Source organism: Mustelus asterias, chromosome 3, assembly GCF_964213995.1.
Source record: "Mustelus asterias chromosome 3, sMusAst1.hap1.1, whole genome shotgun sequence".
Lineage (NCBI taxonomy): Eukaryota > Metazoa > Chordata > Chondrichthyes > Carcharhiniformes > Triakidae > Mustelus > Mustelus asterias.
Genome location: NC_135803.1, coordinates 15821717 through 15829670, shown reverse-complemented (window position 1 = coordinate 15829670; position 7954 = coordinate 15821717). Strand labels below are relative to the sequence as shown.

The 7954-nt window shown below is 51.7% G+C and overlaps 1 protein-coding gene across 1 annotated transcript in view; it reads left to right on the top strand.

Moving 5' to 3' along the window:
- rnf13 (ring finger protein 13) overlaps window positions 1-7954 on the top strand; it is a 236351-nt gene that overhangs the window by 355 nt on the left and 228042 nt on the right. Inside the window, exons 2-3 of the mRNA XM_078205312.1 lie at window positions 3233-3323; window positions 4636-4729. The gene's annotated coding sequence lies outside the window, so the exon portion shown is untranslated. The remainder of the gene's footprint in view (window positions 1-3232; window positions 3324-4635; window positions 4730-7954) is intronic.

The window sequence follows — 7954 nt, the reverse complement described above, 5'->3', positions numbered from 1 at the left end:
CACCCCCCCCCGTCGCCCCACCCCCCCCCGCCGCCATCGCCGCCAATCACCAACCCCCCACCGCCATCGCGCCCCCCCGCCGACATCGCCGCCATCACCACCCCCCCCCACCGCCCATCACCCCCCCCCACCGCCATCACCCCCCCCACCGCCATCACCCCCCCACCGCCATCACCCCCCCCACCGCCATCACCCCCCCCACCGCCATCACCCCCCCCCCACGCCATCACCCCCCCCCACCGCCATCACCCCCCCCACCGCCATCACCCCCCCCCACCGCCATCACCCCCCCCCCCCACCCCATCACCCCCCCCCACCGCCATCCCCCCCCCCCACCGCCATCACCCCCCCCCACCGCCATCACCCCCCCCCACCGCCATCACCCCCCCACCGCCATCACCCCCCCCACCGCCATCACCCCCCCCCACCGCCATCACCCCCCCCCACCGCCATCACCCCCCCCCACCGCCATCACCCCCCCCCACCGCCATCACCCCCCCCACCGCCATCACCCCCACCCACCGCCATCACCCCCCCCACCGCCATCACCCCCCCCACCGCCATCACCCCCCCCACCGCCATCACCCCCCCCACGCCATCACCCCCCCACGCCCTCACCCCCCCACCGCCCCCCCCCCACCGCCATCACCCCCCCCCACCGCCATCACCCCCCCCCCACCGCCATCACCCCCCCCCACCGGCCACACCCCCCCCCCACCGCCATCACCCCCCCCACCGCCATCACCCCCCCCCCACCGCCATTCACCCCCCCCACCGCCATCACCCCCCCACCGCCATTACCCCCCCCCACCGCCATACCCCCCCCCCCAGCCACTTACCCCCCCCACCGCCATCACCCCCCCCACCGCCATCACCCCCCCCACCGCCATCACCCCCCCCCACCCGCCATCACCCCCCCCCACCGCCATCACCCCCCCACCGCCATCCACCCCCCCCACCGCCATCACCCCCCCCCACCGCCATCACCCCCCCCCACCGCCATCACCCCCCCACCGCCATCACCCCCCCACCGCCATCACCCCCCCCCAAGCCCATCACCCCCCCCACCGCCATCACCCCCCACACTGCCACATCCCCCCCCCCACCGCCATCACCCCCCCCCACCGCCATCACCCCCCCCCACCGCCATCACCCCCCCCACCGCCATCACCCCCCCCCACCGCCATCACCCCCCCCCACCGCCATCACCCCCCCCCCCACAGCAATCACCCCCCCACCGCCATCACCCCCCCCCACCGCCATCACCCCCCCCACCGCCATCACCCCCCCCACCGCCATCACCCCCCCACCGCCATCACCCCCCCCCCCACCGCCATCACCCCCCCCCCACCGCCATCACCCCCCCCACCGCCATCACCCCCCCCACCGCTCACAACCCCCTCCACCGCTCCCAACCCCCCCCGCCCCCCATCGCCCCAACCCCCCCCATCGCTGCCCCCGCCCCCCACCCCCCCTCCCCCCATCGCCCCCGTCCCCCCCGCCCACCCCCCTATCGTCCCCACCCCCCGCCCACCCCCGTATCGTCCCCACCCCCCCACCCCTCCATCACCCCCCCCATCGCCCTCACCCCCCCCATCGCCCTCACCCCCCCAATCGTCCCCACCCCTCCCCCCATCCCCCCCACCCCTCCCCCCAACCCACCCCTCATCGCCCCCCCCCCCCGAGTCCCATCCACCTCCGGCGCCCCCCCCCCGGCACCCCCCCCCCTCCGGTGCCCCCCACCCCCGGCACCCCCCCCCCCCAAAAGCGCTCACCCCGGCGCCCCCACCCATCATCCCCCGCCGGACCCACCCCGCTCCCCCAATCCTTATCTCCTCTGTTCAACAACAGACAGGTTTTTGTTGTTTTTTGTTGCACTTGTCCTGTTTAGAGAAACATTCTCCTGTCGTTTACTTGGCTGTTTATAAAATATCAGTGGTCACAATGCGATTTGTTTGTGTGCATGGTAAATATTTACTTCTCGACTGTTTGTTCCTTTTGCATTTGCTGCCCTTTTGAAACATAAAGAGCGTGTAAATGAAAGAAAACACGTGGGGAAATCCGACACCCAAAACACTGGTAAAGTTTGAGTAATTTAAAAACAATCATATATTGTTGTGCTTGCTGCAATCATGAAAATTACAGTCAGATCACAGTGCTGCCCAGTTGTTATGTGGAGGTGTTTCATTTTGCAGGTCAGCTGAATGACATTTCCTCAATTTCACAATGTTCCCTCACCCCTGTACCCAAATCTTATCGATGCAATTCAATAAATAACATCCAAAATGTGCTCAAGTGCTGTGGCCTAGTGACTAAGTGTCTCGGTGATATCGAAACCTCAATATTGTCAGACTTGGAAAATCTCAGTCGGTTTCGCAGCTTTGGTCATCGCTGTCTTTGTCCTGTGGTCACGTTGGTGTCTGCTGTAGCAGTGCCTGCTGTTTATTTTTTAAAAATCCAATTCAATCAAATCAAGTCCAAATCAGAATCTCAACAAGTTGAGACATTCCCGATCCAAGCTGACAAGACAGGGCTCTCACCTCCTGTCTTGGGCTTGATCTACATGATCCAAGCTGATTGGAGTAGGCATTGCACCTCCTCCAAGGCTTGATCTCATTTGCATCTTAGCCAAAAGGCCGAGATGCCGCTTTTAAAAATTGCTTCAAATGAAGCTAAAATGCAACCTAATGACTTCAACCAAGCACAGCATGTCAATACTACCCTTGATCTTTGCCAAAAGGCCGAGAAGCGATGTTTCATTTCTTTCTTGTCTGTCTCCACCTGTTAAACAGGCTTAGTTTCAGCAGACTCACTGCCATTCCACCTTCCCACTTGTTACCCAGGTTGGACACCTGACCTGTAGGCTCCTAGATTTGTCCACCTTCTTCTCGGCCTTTTGGCTAAGATCAAGTGTAGCATGGAGAGGATGCTGCACTTGGTTGAGGTCATTAGGTTACGCTGAGGTTTCATATGAAGCAATTTTTGTAAGCGGCATCTCGGCCTTTTGGCTAAGATGCAAATGAGCCCAAGTCTTGGAGGAGGAACCGCCCCCTTCTCCAATCAGCTTGGCTCATGTAGATCGGGCCCAGGACAAGGTGGTTTAGTCGCCCGCCCTGTCTTGTCAGCCTGGATCGGAAATGTCTCAACTTGTTGAGACTCTGAATTGGTTTTGATTTGATTGAATTGGAAAAGTATTAAAAAAAAAAAATTTGTCCACCTTCTGTCCAAGCAGATAATACAAGCATGCCAAAGTTCTAAAAGTAAAATAAAAGAAAACTGGAAGTGTGAAACAAAAACAGAAAAACACTGGAAATGCTCAGCAGGTAAGTTGGTGGATAGCTGAGTGAATGTCCTTTCCTCAGATGCTGGCTGCATTGTTTGCGAGAACAGTTTGATCTTGATGATCGTGAGTATGCATCAATTGGGAAATAACCACATTGTAAAAATGTGGGTTCAACCTGAACGCCAGACCTCTGTACTGTAGCAATCTACATGTGGTGGAGGATGGGTGAGGGAGCAAGAATTATGATGATAAAGACTTGAGATAAAGACCTTAGGAAGAAATTGTCCCTCAGGATGTCCTGAACGTTTAGTGGTCATTGAAGTACTTTTGGACTGTAGTCACTGTTGTAATGCAGGGAACTGTGGGATCTAATTTGTGCATAGCGAAATCCTGGTGAGGTAAATTACAAGATTCTGTTGGACAGGCGATTATATTTGTGATGTTGGTTGAGGGAGAAATGTTGGTCAGGACCCAGAGAACACCTCTGCCCCTCTCCAAGGAGTATCATGGTTTGATTAGTTAGTGAGTGTTTAAAGTTCCTTTGTTAAACCATGATTAACTCAGTAAATAAGCACTGCTAGTCAAGTCATAAAATCCTAGATCCTTGAAAGGATATTTATGTGGCTACGTATAGCTTTTAAGTGAACTTGCCAGTGTGCCTGAGAATCATTCAAGAAAGGGATAGAGGAGAATGTTTGTGTTCTCAGGGTGTTTCCCTTGCGCCAGCCTCCCCCCGGTGGGGTGGCACAGTGGTTAGCACTGTTGCTTCACAGCACCAGGGACCCAGGTTCAATTCCCAATTTGGGTCATTGTCTGTGAGGAGTCCGCGTGTTCTCCCTGTGGGTTTCCTCCGGGTGCTCTGGTTTCCTCCCACAGTCTGAAAGATGTGCTGGTTAGGTGTATTGGCCATGCTAAGTTCTCCATCAGTGTACCCGAACCTGGAGTGTGGCGCTTAGGGGATTTTCACAGTAACTTCATTGCAGTGTTAATGTAAGCCTACTTGTGACATGAATAAATAGACTTTAAAAAAAACTAGATATAGAATTGTTGCTTTACTGTTTCATTGACTGGAATTATAGAATGTCAAAGCAGAGAAGAAGGGCACTTTAACCCATCATGTCTATGTTGACACTTTGGAAGAGCTACCAATTAATCTCACTCTGCTGTTCCTTTCCCATAACTGATAGTCTTACAAATGTTTCCTTTTAACTATTTTTCCAATTCACTTTTGAAAATTATTATTGAATCTGCTGCCCCGTCCTTTCAGACAAGGCATCTTTCACCCATGGGCTTTTTTTGCTAATTATTTTAAATCAAGGTTAGTGTTTCAGTCCAGTCATTGTGTCTTTCAGGTAGCAAATTGTGCTAAGACCAGTCTACACCCACACTACCCAACCCTCGGTGGGAACACAAAAGATCCTATTGGGACCATTTGAAAAGCAACAGGTGAGTTCTCCCGGCCAACTTTTAGCTGAAAGTAATATCACGTAACGCAAATGTTCTGTTCCCATATCTCCTTGGGGTGCACATATTAAATTTTGCATCAAGCCTACATTAGTGACTGCACTTAAAGGAACTCCCTTGGTTGTGAAGCATTTTAGAACTTTGAGGTTCTGACAGGAGCTGCCTAAATGTGACTTCATTCATATGTTAATAGTGCATTAAAAGGTTATAGAAGAGCCGTGATTAGCTGTTCTCTGGCAGTCTGTTCTTTTGGTAGTGGTGCTGTTGTGTGAGACTGTATAAATTTGAACTTTGCAGAAAGAGGTTGGTTAGAATAGTGTTTTAATTTCAGTGGGAGTGATTGGAGCGGGTCCAGCGGAGATTCACACGGATGATCCCAGGAATGGTAGGCCTGACATACGATGAACGTCTGAGGATCGTGGGATTATATTCATTGGAGTTTAGGAGGTTGAGGGGAGATCTGATAGAAACTTACAAGATAATGAACGGCTTAGATAGGATGGACGTAGGGAAGTTGTTTCCATTAACAGGGGAGACTAGGACGCGGGGGCACAGCCTTAGAATAAAAGGGAGTCACTTTAGAACAGAGATGAGGAGAAATTTCTTCAGCCAGAGAGTGGTGGGTCTGTGGAATTCATTGCCACAGAGGGCTGTGGAGGCCGAGACGTTGAGCGTCTTCAAGACAGAAATTGATAAATTCTTGATTTCTCGAGGAATTAAGGGCTATGGGGAGAGAGCGGGTAAATGGAGTTGAAATCAACCATGATTGAATGGTGGAGTGGACTCGATGGGCCGAATGGCCTTACTTCCGCTCCTATGTCTTATGGTCTTATGGTTGCAGATAGTGACAGTTTATTTTCTTTGCTTAATTTCAGTTAGAGAAATTTGTTTGAGACCTTTAACTGTGAGCTGTTTGCTGGTGGAAATGGGGAATTAATACATTAAGGAAGGACTGTTCCGATCGTCCCCGCAGCCGTGAGATTCGGTCGGGCAAGAAAATTAGCAGTTGTGTAAAGTGAATAGAAACAGATTAGTGCTAGTGAGTGTTTGGAGCAGCACTACTTACTGTTATTTAACAGAGGGTTGATAGCACAGGGAACCTCTAGAGGTCCGTGAATGTGGACCATGATGAATCATAGCTACATTGGAACATTTTGCTCCTCAAGTCTGATCACTGCGATGATGGCTGATGTGAGACCTAACTTCATATACCTGATTTTGCTCCATACCCTTTAATACCTTTGCTTAACAAATAGTCCATATAAAGGTGAAAGACTAGTAAATGACCTTCAACGGGGTACACAGATCACACAGTTAACAGGGAGGAGCAGCAATTAAAGACAAATATGTTAGCCTTTATTGCAAAGGGGCTGGAGTGTTAGAATTAGAATTATAGAATCCCTACAGTGCAGAAGAAGGCCATTCGGCCCATCAAGTCTGCACAGACCACAATCCCACCCAGGCCCTATCCCCATGCATTTACCCTGGCTAGGTTCTCTGACACTAGGGTCAATTTAACATGGCCAATCCACCTAACCCGCACATCTTTGGACTGTGGGAGGAAACCGGAGCACACAGAGGAAACCCATGCAGACACGGGGAGAATGTGCAAACTCCACACAGACAGTGACCCAAGGCCGGAATTGAACCCGGGTCCCTGGCGCTGTGAGGCAGCAGTGCTCACCACTGTGCCCCCGTGTCGTCCATGTCTCATGTTAAAGGTCTCGAACGAATTTCTCATTAGAGTAAGGAAACTTAGCAATTATATAGGGCATTAGTGAAACACACCTGGAATATTGTGCAGAGGTTTGGTCTCCTTTGCCTCAGGAAGGATAAACTTACCTTGAAGGCAGTGCAGCAGAGGCTCACTGGATTGGACAACCCTCTCATCCAATGATCAATAAGGCAAATTAAACATAGAAACATAGAAAATAGGTGCAGGAGTCGGACATTTGGCCCTTTGAGCCTGCACCACCATTCAATATGATCATGGCGGATCATGCACTTTCAGTATCCCAGTCCCGCTTTCTCTCCAAACCCCCTGATCCCTTTAGCCACAAGGGCCATGTCCAGCTCCCCCTCAACCATATTTAACGAATTGGCGCCAACAGCTTTCTGTGGTAGAGAATTCCACAGGTTCACAACCCTCTAAGTGAAGAAGTTCTTCCTCATCTCAGTCCTGAATGGCTTACTCCTTGTTCTGAGACTGAGACGTCTAGTTCTGCACTTCCCAACATTCGGGAGCATTCTTCCTGCATCCAGCCTGTCCAGTCCCATCAGGATTTTGTATCTTTCTGTGAGATCCCCACTCATTCTTCTAAATTGCAGCGAGTACAAACCCAATTGATCCAGTCTCTCTTCATATGTCAGAGCTGCTATTCCAGAAATCAGTCTGGTGAACCTTCGCTGGACTCCCTCATGGTACTTTCCAATATACTCAAGCTCAAACTGCAATTCCAAGCAGTACATGATCAGGATCATTTAAAATAAAGTGGGCGATCATCTATGGGGGCAGTAGAGGGGGGCAGGACTCCAGTGCAGATGCTATTACTATCCTAATGGCTACAAAGTATTGGGAAAAAAATCTTTCATGGGATGTGGGCATCGCTGGTTGGGCCAGCATTTAGTGCCCATCCCTGAGGGTATTTAAGAATGCCAGACCAGGTAAGGACAGCAGATTTCCTTTCTTAAAGGACATTAGTGAACCAGATGGGTTTTTACAGCAATCGACAATGGTTTCATGGTCATCAGTAGACTTTTAAATCCAGATTTTAATTGAATTCACGTTTCACCATCTGCCGTAGCGGGATTTGAACCCGGGTCCCCAGAGCATTACCCTGGGTCTCTGGATTACTAGTCCAGCGACAATGCCACTACGCCACTGCCTCCCCTAAATTACTTAGTGGAGGTTGGTTCTGAGAACATTGTGACACTAAGGAGCAGACAGGTCGAGTCTGAAAATTGTAGGTGGTGTTTGGGATTCTGTTGGGAGTTTAGTCAACAATTTTTGCAACGACGATGGGAGTTCTGAATTGATGTTGACTCCTTCATGCCAGGATGAAGAATGTCAGTGATAGCATCCATATTGATATATCTAGTAGTATGTTTGAAATCTGGAAAGGCAGTTTAGGAAATTGAGTACTAGGTTGAAAAACTGTGCCAACAAAACTGATGATCTCAGATTGCTTCCTGTGCCATCTGCTAGCT